Consider the following 16,032-nt stretch of genomic DNA (forward strand, 5'->3'; position numbering starts at 1 on the left):
CCCAGTCCAGGACGGGTTTGGTTTTTTTTGCATCAATAAATTTGGGACTCCAGGGATCCTAAGAATATGGCACACACCCTCTGCCTGGGTCACCACAGAGATTTTCATGTATGGAAAAAAACACCATGAGCTTCAGCTTCCTCTGTCTTGTGAACATACCTCTTTTTTAATGCCTTTGGATACCAGTGACTCTTTCATCAAGATCCTGAATGTGGCACTCTCAAAGGCAGCATAAGACATTTCAGCCTTATGCAAGAGGACATGTGTTTTCACTAATCAAAATTCAGGTAATACTTCAATAGACTTTGAAGCAATGCTGTACCAATACGTTGACGGTTACCCAAACACCTTGAGACCATTCTATTCATGATGTGACTCAACAGACTGTGATGGAGAGCAAGTAGCAAGGCTAATTGATAGCTTTAAGAGTCTTCACCCAATCCCCCTCCTTGCCTGGCTGTTATGTTCCTGTTAATGCAAGACCGCCTCTCTCAATACACCCCCTAAAGAGTGTTACGCTCTTGGAATAACAACTTACTGGTGGTCTGTGGCACTAGGCTTGTCTGGTTGTCCTCGACCAGAGCCACAATCTTTTCAGCTCAAACCCCAGCATGTTGCAATACTCTTCTAATGAGGCCAGGGCCCTACAAGATTTATTGTAATTCTGCAGGGCCTGAAAGATGGAGTTGTTCTGCCAGGCCTATGGTTGAGGCCAGCAGGGTGTCCATCCCTCCTAACTGGCCTCCCTTCCCCTTTCATTTCCCTTTCATTTTGCTGATTTTAAGGTTTTTCTTGGTTTGTCAAATGCAAGTGATGGTGCCTTGTTTTTCCTTCCCAAATGTTCCCTATGGCCGTGGTGGCAAACCTATGGTACCCTAAATGTTCACGGACTACAATTCCCATCAGCCCCTGCCAGCATGACCAATTGTAGTCCATGAACATCTGGAGTGCCATAGGTTCACCACCACTGCCCTATGGTGATTCTGATAGTTAAACTTCCTTCCAGATCTAGTTTCTTCCTCTGTTCTCCAAAGCAGGAAGGGGAGGAAATCACAGTGCCAAAGGCAATAGCCTAACTGTACTCATGCCTGTGCAGCCTGCCATTGGCTGTGCTGGTGGCAATATATATCCCCTCTTCTTCCTTCTCTTGGGAGCAGAGAAAGAAAGGGGCAGTGGATTTTGCTATTCCGCACAGTAAAATCCAGCTTCCAATTGCATTGAAAGTGGATTGAAAGTGCATTATTCTGCATGTGCAGAAGGAGCCTCGGAGAGGGAATGATTTAGATCATAGGTGTCAAACTCGCAGCCCTCCAGATGTTATGGACTACAGTTCCTATCATCCCCTGCCAGCATCATGCTGTCCATAACATCTGGTGGGCCATGAGTTTGACACCTGTGATTTAGATCAATACTGTAGTATGGGGAAATGGAGGATTTAATTTTTTCTCCATTATATTGTCCCCTTTTCTCTACATTCAGGAGGCAGCTTTAGGGAAGGCTTTGGCCTTTATACCCAGATTGTTGATCTTCCAGGGAACTGCAACCTGCAGCTCTCCAGATGTTCAAGGACTACAAATCCCATCAGCCCCTGCCAGCATGAACATCTGGAGAGCCGCAGATTGCAGACCCCTGCTCTAGCAGCTGCCCCATAATGTCCACCGCTGCTACAACACATGCCTTCTTTTATTGAAATCTGGCGGAGAGGATGTCTTGGAGGAGGGATATCACTTTCTTCAGGATTAACAGCCCATAAGGCATACGCCAATAAAACTACAGCAAAGAATGAAAAACTGCAGCAAATCAGAATTTATCCACATCAACCATGCAGGCTTTACAAAAGCTATTCAGAAACAAACTTAATGCGTGGATATTTTAGCAAGCATTTTGCAAGAATTTTTTCCCCAGCAACAATAAAAGAAAACATGCAGTAATGAATCAACCATTGACAAGGAGCCATCACAAAAACATTGTTCTGGAGGAATCCCAGCAAAACGCCCCTTCATCTATAAGTAATGCATTTCAGGGTGCAAACATCTGTTTTAGTTTAGGTATCATCAGCATATAAAGATAGGATGGGAATTCAAATTTGACATTTTTGACTAACATCTTGGAGTAACATGTTCCAGTCTTGTTTAAAAAGCTTCTTAATGATTGACATTCTTTCTTTCTCTACCAAAGAGGTCAAAGACCTTGAAAGAGCCAGCTATGCCATTCTGAAATCCATGGTTCTGTTCTACAAGGACCAACAGCATTCTTGAGCTGCCAATTGAATAAGCATTGGAAGGTTCTCAGCCTTAAGTAGCCTACATTTGGAATTGATTATGGCTTTCCAAGTCAAAGTAGAAATTTTTAGAAGACCCAGTTCCAAGGGCACAACTGAGGATACTATACATGGAAGTTAGGTAAGAATTTAAAGAAAGAAAGAAATCTGAAGCATGCAAAGTAATTCAACTGGATTGGATATAAAATAATTCCTTAAGCTTAACCAATGGTAGTTCAATTTTATGTTCAACATACTGAATATGCTTAGATCAGATAATATGACTACAAGACAGTCTCCAAACATCTAAACTCATCGACCACTTGCATCAAGTGTGTGCCAATTATCCACCTTTGATTGATAATCTTTTCTATTTTGCAAAAATTATAACTTTAGATTTGTCATAATTGATGTCTAAAAGTTGATTGCTGCAGTAGGTCATAAAAGCTCTTATAGACCAATCTGAGACCTAGAAGGCAGTACTAGATCATTTGTATATAATAAGGCAGAAACTGAGCAACCTTCCAGACAGAGCTAATGGATGGTAATATCAGGAGGGATATCATTCCTGAAAATTTCATTCCAACTGAATGTGTTCTGCATTTAGACCAATGAAATTCAAAAACAAATTGACAAATTAATTCATTAAATTAATTGTTGGACTAGGAACTGGAAAACCCTTGGTGAGCTTTGCTTTTGGAGTTGGGGGGGTCGAGTTGAGAGAGTTCTGAGAGAACTCAGCCCACAGGCTTTCATGTGCAGGAGCAGGGAAACAAAATAAGCCTTTTGGGGGCCCATAACATTGAACCCCCAGAAGCAAAGGTCTCCAAACCTGGATGCTATTACCAGGAGGGCTTCCTAGAGCCACCTTGAAAGTCTGGTGCCTCTATCTTCAAAAATGTGCAGACTGCCTACACACTTGGAAATTCCCCATTGGTTACAATGGAGCAAAGTCACTGCAAAACAAAGAATCTTGGGCAAATTTCTTGAGGTGCCTGTAAGGGGTGTATTTTTAAAGCTAGTGACACCAAAATTTCAGGGTATCATCTGTTAACTATTCTTATGATTCCACCCAAGTTTGGTGAAGTTAGGTTCAGGGGGACCAAAGTTATGGTCCCTCAAATGGGTAGCCCCCATCTCCTGTTAGCTCCCATTGAAAATAATGGGGATGGGGCACCCCCTTTGGGGGTCCATAACTTTGCTCCTCATGAACCAAACACCACCAAACTTGGGTGGTATCATCAGGATAGTCTCGGAATGATACCCTGAAATTTTGGTGCCGCTAGCCTTAAAAATGCGCCCCCTGCAGGCCAAAATGTAAAAAACCCTTAAAATGTTAAAAACCCATAAACGACCCTGAAATGGTGGCGCCCCCCCCACGTGACCAAATGTGGGGCGCCGGGGACATAGGGTACCCCCTGTCCCTAGGCAGGTACACCAGTGCTGTCTAGTCCAATGCCCTGCCACGAAGGAACACACAATCAAAGCACTCTCGACAGATGGAGCCACTGTCTGGAGTGCTATGATTATGTGTTCCTGCATGGCGAGGGGTTGGACTGGATGGCCCTTGTGGTCTCTTCCAACTCTATGATTCTAAGGTTTCATAGAGTGAGGATTTGATCCCAGATCTCCCAGATCCTTACCTTAGTGGATAAACTTGAACTAGTCACTCTATCTCAGTCTGACCTACCTCACAGGGTAATTGTAAGGATAAAATGGAGGAGCAGAGAATTATGTATGCTGCCCTAAGTGGGATACATATATACTGAATAAAGGGGGGCGGGAAGAGATAATACAAGCATTTTTTTTAAAAAAGTTGCCAGTTTAAAAAAATTCTGCACATCCCTAATTGTGTGTCTGTGCATTAAGATTAGTGGGCAGATCAATTTCAGGATAAGAATAGCAGTTTTCTGGTCAGCCTGGTGCAGGGGTGGCCAATCTACAATTCCCATCAGCCCCTGCCAGCATGGCCAATTGGCAGGGAATGCCATAGGTTGCCTGAATTGTCTCTACCACATTCGCCAAGGCATGGCATAAAACTTTGGCTGCTGCAGCTGCCTATCACTCCCAGAATTAAAGCCCATTCCTGGCATCAGTATTCCTGATTCAACAGCTGAAATAAAAGCAGTTTGGCCAAATGCTTCATTGGTTTCCCTCTTATAAACTTAGCAGGAATGATTTCACAGCTGCCGTAGAGATGCTGCTTGTTTGCCCCTTTCCATGATCAGCAATGCTAATTGAAAAAGAGAGGGCCTTTTCAGTTGCCTTTCAGGAGATGGCACAAAGGCCCAAAACTCCCCCTTTCAAGTGGGCAAATGAAATTTTGCAAGGCTGACTTCCTTATTATTTCTTTTGCTCTGGCCCACTATGGGAGTCAATACTGTTTTACATACAATGACTCCCTTTTATGGCAAGCAGTGTAGCAAGGAAGGATGCTGCCCTGCAGGCTGGCAGAAGGACTCTGTTGGTAGCAGGCATCTTTGGCAGCTGGCATGTTAATGAGACTCTTTTTATTGAAACAAGCTACATACTATTAACATTTGTGGATCCAAAAGTGGTTTCTGTTGAAAAACTGCTTCAGGAATCTGACTGTCTGTCCGCTTGCCTGCCTGATTACATAAGATCAGCCCCTAAGAATAATCTGCATTCAGGTTTTTAAATATATCTAATCTTACTTTTGAGTTGATGGCATTAAATTGTTTCTTTCTTTAGCATTTTTAAAGTCCTTTTCCACTCCATAGAAAGGCAGCAGCGTCACATCTGTTTATAAATAATAACATGTTTTTTTTTAAAGAATCTTTCAGAATTATGCTTAGGTCATGAATTTTTTTACTCCATCGTGCAATGAATTGTAGCACTGCCTGGAAAATACCTCTCAGCTGCTAAAAGAATGATTTGGATTCACAAAAACAAAGCAAGAAGGAGACAGTCTTGTTAGTCTTCTACCCTTTACTTGTGATTAATGGACCCTGGACTAGTCTAAAATGTCAGTCATTTTTAAGGGCAGCAGTTGATGCAGACTTGGCAGGCTAAAAAAAGGGGGGGGGTGCTAAATCCATCCTTAGTTCAATGTGGTGAAATCTGATTACAGTTTGGTTGAAAGATACCTGATGACTTTGTTTTCAAAATTCCTGAGAAGCTCTACAGACAGAGAAGACTTATTTAACCCTTGGACCCAAATGCACGTGGCCATGTCCTTCATTTTGGACTGAACAAGAACTTTCCCTATGGATTTGGAAATTCTCAACTGTTCTTGAGAACTGTTCAACACACAATCACCATGGACAATTCTTTAAGCATACATTTGAGCCAGTATGCATTCTCCCATGATGTGGGCACATTTATTCAAAGCACAGGCTCCATGAAACATGTAGGACTCTCGAAAAGAGCATTCTGATAGATCTTTTTCTCATCCAGCTTCTACATTTCTCACCCAGCTTTCAAATTTTTAGGTTCATAGCAATCTCTCTCCATCCTGCTCTCACTATTACCTTCATGAGAGAAAAACAAGAAAATGGAACCTTACAATTTTTTACAAATGTCGACAATACATTGAACCTTACAAATGTTTCCAGCCTTCTGACTAGGTTGGAAGCAGATCACGGAGATAATCAATGCTTACCATCTTCCCATATCTTCCTATCTGGACTACTGCACTTGTGGGAAGTAAGATCCATTAAGATTTTACTTGGGAGAGGGGCATTTCTGGGAAGTGTGTTTCTGGGAGGCTTGACACACCTGCTGGTCTGCATGGAGGACTGAATGGAGTGAGAGTGTATTAATAAAAACTACTTTGCATTTTCCTCCCATTTCTGCTTCTCCCTGAATAAACCTATGTGCTACTTTAGATTCTCTGAGCATCTGCCTCCTTTCATTGTCATCACATCAAGAAATCTGTTGCATCAAGCCAACATATATATGAAGCTGCCTAATACTGAGTCAGGTCATTGGTCAAGCAAGACTAGTACTGTCTGCTCTGACTGGAAGCAATTCTCCAGAATCTCAGGGAGTGGTCTTTCACATCACTGACTACCTACTGGTAATCCTTTCCACTGGACTTATCAGAGATTGAACCTCAGGTCTTCTGCATGAATCACAGCTCCTCTCCCAGGTCCCAATGTTTTTAAAGTTGTGCGGTTGGAGATTCGGACAGTCCAAATCCGAATTTTTACCGAATTTGCACTGATTCGAATGGATTCGGACAAGCAGGGTCCGAATCTGAGCTGTCCGAATCCTAACAGATCCGAATCCATGGGATTCAGATCACCAGCCGAATTGCGTTTTTTATTTTTTGGTGTTTTTTTCACGTTTCGGCCTGCCGGGGGCGCATTTTTAAACAGATCAGCACCAAAATTTCAGGGTATCATCAGGAGACTGTCCTGATGATACCCTCCAAGTTTGGTGCAGTTTGGTTTAGGGGGGCCAAAGTTATGGACCCCCAAAAGGGGTGTCCCTATCCCCCATTCTTTCCAATGGGAACTAAGGAGATGAGGGCTACCCTTTTGAGGGTTCCATAACTTTGGCCCCCCTGAACCAAACTGCACCAAACTTGGAGGGTATCATCAGGACAGTCTCCTAATGATACACTGAAATATTGGTACCGATACATCTACAAATGCACCCCCTGCAGGCACCCCCAGAAATTTGCACAAGATTCTTTGTTCTGCAGTGACTTAGCTGCATTGCTGTCAATAGGGAATTTCTGATGGGGCTGTGGAGTGCACATTTTTCATGGTAAACCCACAAAACTTTCAGGGTATCTTCAGGAGAGTCTCTGGATGACACCATCCAGGTTTGGGGAACTTTACTTCAGGGGGCAGTGGGAGATGGGCCCTACCCTTTTTGGGTCCCATAGAATTAAACCCCCTGAAGCAAAATTCCCCAAACCTGGATGGTGTCATCCATCTCCTGAAGATACCCCTGAAAGTTTATTGACCACCTTCAGAAATGTGCACCTCACGGCCCTCTACCAGAAATTCCCCATTGACAGCAATACAGCTAAGTCACTGCAGAGACAAAATCTTGGGCAAATTTCTGGGGGTGCCTGCAGGGGACGCATTTTGAGATGTATCGGCACCAAATTATCAGGGTATCATCAGGTGACTGTCCTGATGTTGCCCACCAAGTTTGGTGCAGTTTGGTTCAGGTATGGACCCTCAAAAGGGGTGCAACTATCCCCATTGTTTCCAATGGGAGCTGATAGGGGATGGGGGCTACACCTTTGAGAGTCCATAACTTTGGCTCCCCTGAACCAAACTGCACCAAACATTGGGGGTATCATCAGGACAGTGTCCTGATGATACCCTGAAAGTTTGGTGTCACTAGCTTTAAAAATGCTGGTTTGCGTGTTTCACCGCTCACTCACTCCAGCAGGCTTCATGTGCAGGAGCGGTGAAACATGAAAATCGGAATTTTTAAAGCTAGTGGCACCAAATTTCAGGGTATCGTCAGGAGACTGTCCTGATGACACCCCCAAGTTTGGTGCAGTTTGGTTCAGGGGGGCCAAAGTTATGGACCCTCAAAGGGGGGCCTCTATCCCCGTTGTTTCCAATGAGAGCTAAGGAGATGGTGGCTACCATTTTGAGGGTCCATAACTTTGGCCCCCTAAACCAAACTGCACCAAGCTTGGGGGGTGTCATCAGGACAGTCACCTCATGATACCCTGATATTTTGGTGCTGATATGTCTAAAAATGCGCCCCTGCAGGCACTCCCAAAAATTTGCCCAAGATTCTTTTTTCTGCAGTGACTTCTGCATTGCTGTCAATGGGGAATTTCTGGTGGAGGGCTGTGGGGTGCACATTTATCAAGGTACAGTCACAAAATGTTCAGGGTATCTTCAGGAGAGTCTTTGGATGATACCATCCAGGTTTGAGGAACTTTGCTTATGGGGGCAGTGGGAGATGGACCCTACCCATAACATTGAACCCCTTGAAGCAACGGTCACCAAACCTGGATGGTGTCATGAAGAGACTCTCCTGACTAGTTTTATTAGGGTTTACCATGAGAAATGTGCACTCCACAGCCCTCCCACAGAAATTTCCCATTGGCTGCAATGGAGCCAGCCAGCCACTACAGAGCACAGAATCTGGGGAAATTTCTTTGGGTGACTGTGAGGGGTGCAGTTTTAGAGCTACTGTCACCAAAATTTCAGGATATCATCTGGAGACTGTCCTGATGATTCTCCCCAAGTTTGGTGCAGTTTGGTTCAGGGGTCCAACGTTATGGACCTTCAAAAGTGTAGCCCCCATCTCCTGTTAGCTTCCATTGGAAACAATGGGGGATGGGGCACCCCTTTTGAGGGTCAATAACTTTGCTGAACAAACTGCATAAACTTGGGGAGAATCATCAGGACAGTCTCCAGATGGTATCCTGAAAGTTTAGTGCTGCTAGCTTTAAAATTGCACCCCCTGCAGGCCAAAACGTGTAAAAACACAAAAAATCAAAAAATAATAAAACAGACCCGAATTTTTCGGATTTACCCGAATTTTCGGGCATATCCGAATCGGCTATGATTCAGATTCGGGCATACAAATAATTTTATGCCCCAAAATACCCAAATCCGAATTTTACCGAATTTTTTTAGTATTGACCAACACTTGTGCTATTTAGTCCACTTTTTTGCCTTCAAGTAGTCATAGCTGTCTTAGAGAACAGCAGTGGCATAGTGGATAAGATAGCTGTCTTAGAGAACAGCAGTGGCATAGTGCACTCTCATCTGGAGAACCAGGTTTGATTCCCCGCTCTGTCACTTGAGCTGTGGAGGCTTATCTGGGGAACTAGGGTCGTCTTTGCACTCCAACACATGCCAGCTGCGTGGCCTTGGGCTAGTCACAGTTCTTCTGAGTATTCTCAGCCCCACCCACCTCACAGGGTGTTTGTTGTGGGGAGGGTGGGGAAGGGAAAGGAGATTGTAAACCACATTGAGTTTCCTTACAGCCTCCTCCTCCTCCTCCTCCTCCTCCTCCTCCTTCTTCTCCTTTTCCTTTGTCTCCCTCGTCCTCCTCATCCTCCAGCGGTTCCTGTAGGGTTTTCAAGGCAAGAGACATTCAGAGATGTTTTGCCATGCTCTGCCTCTGCAACCTGACCCTGGTATTTCTGGGTGATTTTCCATACAAATACTAATCAAGATTGATCCAGCTTAGCTTCCAAGATGTCACAAAATTGGGCTAGCCTTGGCCAGATAGGGTCAAGGCTTTCACAGAATGGATGTCCACAAAATAATACCACTTTGAAGATTCCAGACATCGTGTGAGCCAGTCCTCTTTGTGAATAACAATTATACCTGAGGGATGTAGATTTCGTTGACCTGCTGATTGTTGTTTAACATTTGCTGCATTATTTTTATTGGTTCTTAATGTATACATTGTCCTTAAAACAATGTATCATGAGCAATTTCAAACACTGGAAGGAAATGGCACACATTTTTTAAAAAATCATTTTTTTTACAAAATACATAATGCTTTAAAATTTTTATTATTTTATTTTATGTATGAGGAATTAATTGCTGCCGCTGCTTTTGTTATTATTATTAATAATAATCATTTCCTATATGCAGTTCCTATAAAAATAGATTTCACGTAAATTGACAATGCTGTTGTTTAGAATGCAAATGAACAGATGGTGAAGATATTAGCAAAGATGAGATTAGTGGTAACATTAATAAACTATGTGTTTTATTTGAGCCTGAAAATTTGAAAATGTAATCTATTTATCTATCTCTCTGTGCATCCATCAGGCATCTAATAATATTTTAAATTTTGTTCTAAAATCCTTCCTTGCCCATCTCTTTCTGTTTCCTAATCTCTCTACATCTCCCCCTTTTAATCCTAAATTGGAGCTGTGGCTGCTTATACGAAGTCTAATTTTTTCTGTTAGGAGCGGAAGGGAGGTCTACTGTGGAAACTCTCCAACATAGATTTAATTCAATTAAGGAATGCTGGCCTCACTCCTGCTAGCACGGACAAGCCTATGGGATTCCAAAGACCAACGAGATCAGAGACAGCGGGGGCGGCGGGGAACTAATTAGGATTTGCCATTTGTTGCCAGCTGATACCAACTGATCCAGAAACAACTTAATAAAATTGGACTTGCGATTAACGGGTCAGCTTACTGGTATTTGCTGGTATGGCAAGCTCAGGGGATTGTTAAGCTGGGGCTGGTTGGCTATGAAACAGGCAGAGCGATGGATCCTGGTGGGCAGGAAATGCTCAATATCAGTTTATTGTGTGCAGGAAACAATCGGGCTCTGGCAAATATCGCCCTGGAATTGGCTCAAGTTAAAATAGCTCCCTCATAGCTCCTTACCTTAAATAGATATCTTTTCCTAACAGACAGAGGCTGAGTAGAAAGAATAAAGAGTAGGTCCAAATATGTGACTGATTTCTATAATATGGCATCAGGAACATGAGGTAAATTCAACACTAGTTTTAAATACAAAACATAAAACATGTACATTAGAGATGCCAGTGGATACCTCACTGGTGCCACCCCTTTCCCTTTATTATTGCTCCTTTATCACCGGATCTCAGCTAACCTGCGGCTGTTACCCTCCGTCTGTCTGTCTGTCTGTCTGTCTGTCTGTCTGTCTGTCTGTCTGTCTGTCTGTCTGTCTGTCTGTCTGTCTCTTTCTCTGCCAATCCACAGATTACATTCTTAATGAGTAATCATGTGAAAGCCATTTGAACTCGTATATATTTGGTTTGTTAGTTTTGAGAGTTCATATGCTGTCTCCCCAGCAACCTACACAAAGTAAAAACAATGCAATATTAAAAACAGCAACAAAAGAACCATCAGTGTTTTTTAAAAAAAACATTTTAAAAATATAGAATAACTATGTCAGGGGCATAAAAACAGAACAAAGCTACGTCCAATCAACTAAAACGACGCCACTTGGAAGCAGACCACATGAATAGCTTTAAAAGATGGTTCTCAGTTAAACGTTTGGTTAAAAAGAAATGTGTTGGTCCACTGCCTACAGAATAGTGAAGCACTTGACAGGTAAGTCTCAAGGGGAGAGTGTATTCTTATGGTATTGTGCCACCATAGAGTCACCAATTCCAAGATGGGAAACTCTTGGAGTTTTGGGAGTGGACTTGGAGGAGTGAGAAGTTTGGGGAGAGGAGGAACCTCAGTGGAGTTTAATGCCATAGAGTCCCCTCTCCAAAGCAGACATTTTCTCCAGAGGAATTGCCCTTTGTCATCTGGAGATCAGTTGTAATTCTGGGAAACTCTCTACCACCACTGAAAATTCCCTGTCTTTGGTCGTTTCATGCCTCTGCTCTTCGGGGCAGGGAGGGGGGTCATAAAAAGCAGCACTTAGAAAGAGGATCAAATCAATATCCACAGAGGGATAGTTACTTTCTATAGATTAGCCAGCCAACTGTTCTCAACAATGGAAAACCAACCCATTTGGGAAGTATCAGTAGAACAGAAGGGCTAGAACGGGTCCTTGTGAGACCCAGCAGATACAGGTAATCCAGTGTGGGCAGAAAAGACTCTAGCAAAAGGTTGCCAGCCCTGAATCGGCAAATACTGGAAGGTTCTGGGGGCAGGGCCTGGGGAGGGTAGAACTTTGGGGGCATATGGAATGACTTCCAGAGGATCCCCTAATCTATATGGTCTATATATAGTAGAAACCGTGGACATCCCTAGAATGCTGCCATTGATGCCAATTCCCACTACTTTTTCTCCCTCACCTCTTTTTACAAGTGGTGGGAGGCTGAGGGCTGGGGCAGGAGATTGCCTGCTACCATGCATGATGGAACTGTCCAAAAAAGAATCGATAAAAACTGAAACTGATGAAAACCGAGGCAAACTTTTCCATAGGAATCAATGTAAATCCAATTAATCTGTTCTATCAATCAATATTTTATTTCGGTCAAAGACCAGAAAATATCCAATATAGAATATAAAATCCAGATAGTACATTTCCAGACCAGATACAAAATAAAATTGAGGTAACCTGTTTCCAAAGACTGTTTGTCCAAACCCTAATATAAGTTCAAGTAAAAACTGGAATAAAATTTAAATAAAAGATAAAATCATTGATCCAGACTTCCTATTTTTATTGCCCTACTTGTCCACGCCTTTTGACAACATAAGCACTAAATTTTGCCAGCTCTCTGGTTATATTAGGATTAGCATCTTCTAGCAGTCTTTTCATGGCACAATCCTCGGGGCAAAGAAAAATTGACGTTGGAAGAGAGACAAACAGTTTTGCCCTCATTTCTTTGTGAGTGGGGCATCGTAAAAAATATGTGTCAGGGTTGCATGATGGACCCAATTTAGGGTTTTGCTGTAGTTTTGTAACTGAAACCCCTCCCCCAATTAATTATTCGCCCAAGGGAAAGAAGCCTGGGAAAGATATGGTCTTGTAACTCATTTCACTGTTTAAGTATCTGCAAGACAGATTCTACAAGCATCTTGTCTGCCTCTGCTTCAGCATTTTGAAAACTATGGATGTATATTGACTATCCCTGTATGGTCAGCATTCAACCAGCTAATGCAATTAATAAGGATCAACTTATTTAAAGCATGGGTAATCACCTTCATCTCAACAGACTCCAGGTAGCTAACGCAGCAGCAAAAATTGTAAGGTCTTGAAAACCTCACAAGCATCCACCAGCAAGATTAAAAAAAAATGGTTAGAAATGTAGTTAAAAACACAGCCAAATCTTCCCACAGCTTACTCTTCTGCCTAACACCCTCTTACATGCCTGCCTAAAACCCTCTCTTACATGCCCGCCTAAAGCCCTCTTTTGTGCCCTTTCAAATGCCACAAATGAAGTTGTCCTCCTCACCCGTTCTAGCAGGCCATTCCAGGGGAGGGAATCACCAGAAGAAGGCTGTTTGAAGAATGTGACTGACTTATAGGAGTACACCAGGAAATGTGGTTCTGTTGGTGTGAAGGCACCTTTAAAGATGATAAAAGTTTATCAAACCATTCCTTGAAAAATTGGCTGAAGAGAAGAACAGTTTTTGAATGGCACCAATCCATTTTAAAGTCCCCGTCCTACTCTGACTGAAATGTCTGTCTGACAATATCACCGTTAGGCTCTTTTTAATTATAGTTTTGCCTACACTGTTGCAAGAAAATAACAGCACCAACAAGGATTATTGCAGCAAATAGGAATCATTTAGCCTCTCTTCCCTGTGTGACAAAATGCTTACCAGCGGTGAAAATGGTTATATCTACTCACCACTTTGCCTAGGGAAAATCATACCCTCTGGGACAGTTGTGTTACTACGACACAGTAAGGCAAAAAGGACAGCCCTGCCTGTACGAGCTGAGATGAAATCTCTTGGGATTTGAAATACAACATCAGTTGGGGGAAAGGAAGCCTCAACAGGAGCTATCGTTTTGTTTTAGTAAATTTTGCCTTATGTTAGGGTTGTGAATGTCTAGATTTTAGTTTTAATGTGTCTTTGGGACCAATATGGCATAGAGGCTGAGGAGTCATTTCTGTGACTCGTGGCCCTTTGACACTTGCTCACTTTGTCAAGAGAGATCCATATGCGGAATTAGCCTTCTCCAGACATAGTTGATATATTGTCGAAGGCTTTCACGGCCGGAATCACTGGGGTGCTGTGTGGTTTCCGGGCTGTATGGCCGTGATCTAGCAGCATTCTCTCCTGACGTTTCGCCTGCATCTGTGGCTGGCATCTTCAGAGGATCTCAGATCCTCTGGCATCTCAGATCTTCTGAAGATGCCAGCCACAGATGCAGGCGAAATGTCAGGAGAGAATGCTGCTAGAACACAGCCATACAGCCCGGAAACCAAACAGCACCCAGTAGTTGATATAGATGCAGAATCACATCTGGACACGTAACCCCAACCACACCACAGTGAACTGTTGAGCCTTACAAACATACATCCTTGGGGCTACACACGATTGTATCCTGGCCCATCAGTTGGTTAAAGAGAGCTCAATTTCAAATGGATTTTATTGCTATCCTATGTTTTACTGTGACTTATTCTTTAAACAACTTGTGGGATATTTTTATGTGGAAAAGTGGCACACAAATGCCTAAAACAAATAAAGCAAATACATTACAAGACCTGAGTGGAGGCGATTTCTCTTTTATTCAGTCCCCTCTTTGGACATCATTTGTTTATTTGTTGAGAGATGATGATGATGATGAAGAGTTGTATTTATATTCCCCCATTTCTCTCCTGTAAGGAGATGCAAAGGGGCTTACAAACTCCTTTCTTTTCCCCTCTCTCAACAAACACTCTGTGAGGTAGGTGGGGGCCGAGAGAGCTCCGAAGAACTGTGACTAGCCCAAGATCACCCAGCTGGCATGTGTTGGAGTGTACAAGCTAATCTAGTTCACCAGATAAGCTTCCACAGCTCAAGTGGCAGAGCAGGGAATCAAACCCGGTTCTCCAGATTAGAACGCACCTGCTCTTAACCACGCTGGCTATCTGCTGCTGTTCTCCCAAACAGGGTTCTAGTGCAACTCGCAACTTTCTTTTCTCGTCCATGTTATCCTCACAACAGCTCCGTGAAGTAGGGTAAGCTGAAAGTGAACAGCTCAAGGTCATCCAGCAAGCTTCCATTGCAGAGAAGGGATTTGAACCCCGGTCTCCCACATCCTAATCTGACACATTATCACACTGAACAAAATGTTTTCAAGAGCAGTCGTTAGAGTGAACCCAACAAAAACTGCTACACAACACAAAAGCACGTAGCCTCACAAGAGCCTTTGTGTGCCAGGGCTTCCGTTTCCATCTGATATGTTCAAAAGCTTTCCATTCATTTTATTCTGGAGTGAAGATCCAAGCAGTGACCAGTTGAAACTTTAGTAGGTGGAGTTTGGTACTCAGTTCTAAAACACTGTGGCCTCTAAACGAACAGCAGCTGTGCAAATGTGCCACAGTTAAATCTTGAAGAAGAAGAAGAAGAAGAAGAGTTTGGATTTATATCCCCCCTTTCTCTCCTGCAGGAGACTCGAGGGGGCTTACAATCTCCTTGACCTTCCCTCCTCACAACAAACACCCTGTGAGGTGGGTGGGGCTGAGAGAGCTCCGAGAAGCTGTGACTAGCCCAAGGTCACCCAGCTGGCGTGTGTGGGAGTGCACAGGCTAATCTGAATTCCCCAAATAAGCCTCCACAGCTCAGGCAGCAGAGCTGGGAATCAAACCCGGTTCCTCCAGATTAGATACACGATCTCAATGAACAGCAGCTGTGCAAATGTGCCGCAGTTAAATCTTGCATTTCCATGGGCTGGATCTGACAATCCCAAGATAAAATTTGAATCTCTTTTTGGTAAAGTAAGCTTGTACACTCCTAAACCTTCCCATAGAAAGGAAGGATGTGAACTGACCATTTTTTTGCTGACTCTCCCCAATTCTCCTTCATATTACAGCCCCCATTCTGCATGGCTTTTATCCACGCAGGTCCCATGATCTGCAGCACAGACTTTCTGGTGATTAAAGGAGGAGACCCCCTTCTCCTTTTCAACCCATGGAAAAACTGGTTGGATCCAGCCTGAAGGTTCAAAATTTAGATGATTAGAGGGATAACATCAGTTGGTTTCAAAAATGACTCTTTAGCACAGTCTGGATTCAAATTAACACACAATAGCCAGTTGCTCTCCAAGGAATACTTGGCACACAATCCCAACCACAATCCATTGTGTTTTGCGGTAGCAAAGCTTTGTGATTTCAGCCCTTTGTTTGGACAGTGGAATGAATTTTCTCACAGAATGTTTTTCAAAGGTTCTCTTGCAGTTGAATTACTTCAACAGTAAATACCATCTCAGACTGAA

Source organism: Sphaerodactylus townsendi, linkage group LG10 (genome assembly GCF_021028975.2).
Source record: "Sphaerodactylus townsendi isolate TG3544 linkage group LG10, MPM_Stown_v2.3, whole genome shotgun sequence".
Lineage (NCBI taxonomy): Eukaryota > Metazoa > Chordata > Lepidosauria > Squamata > Sphaerodactylidae > Sphaerodactylus > Sphaerodactylus townsendi.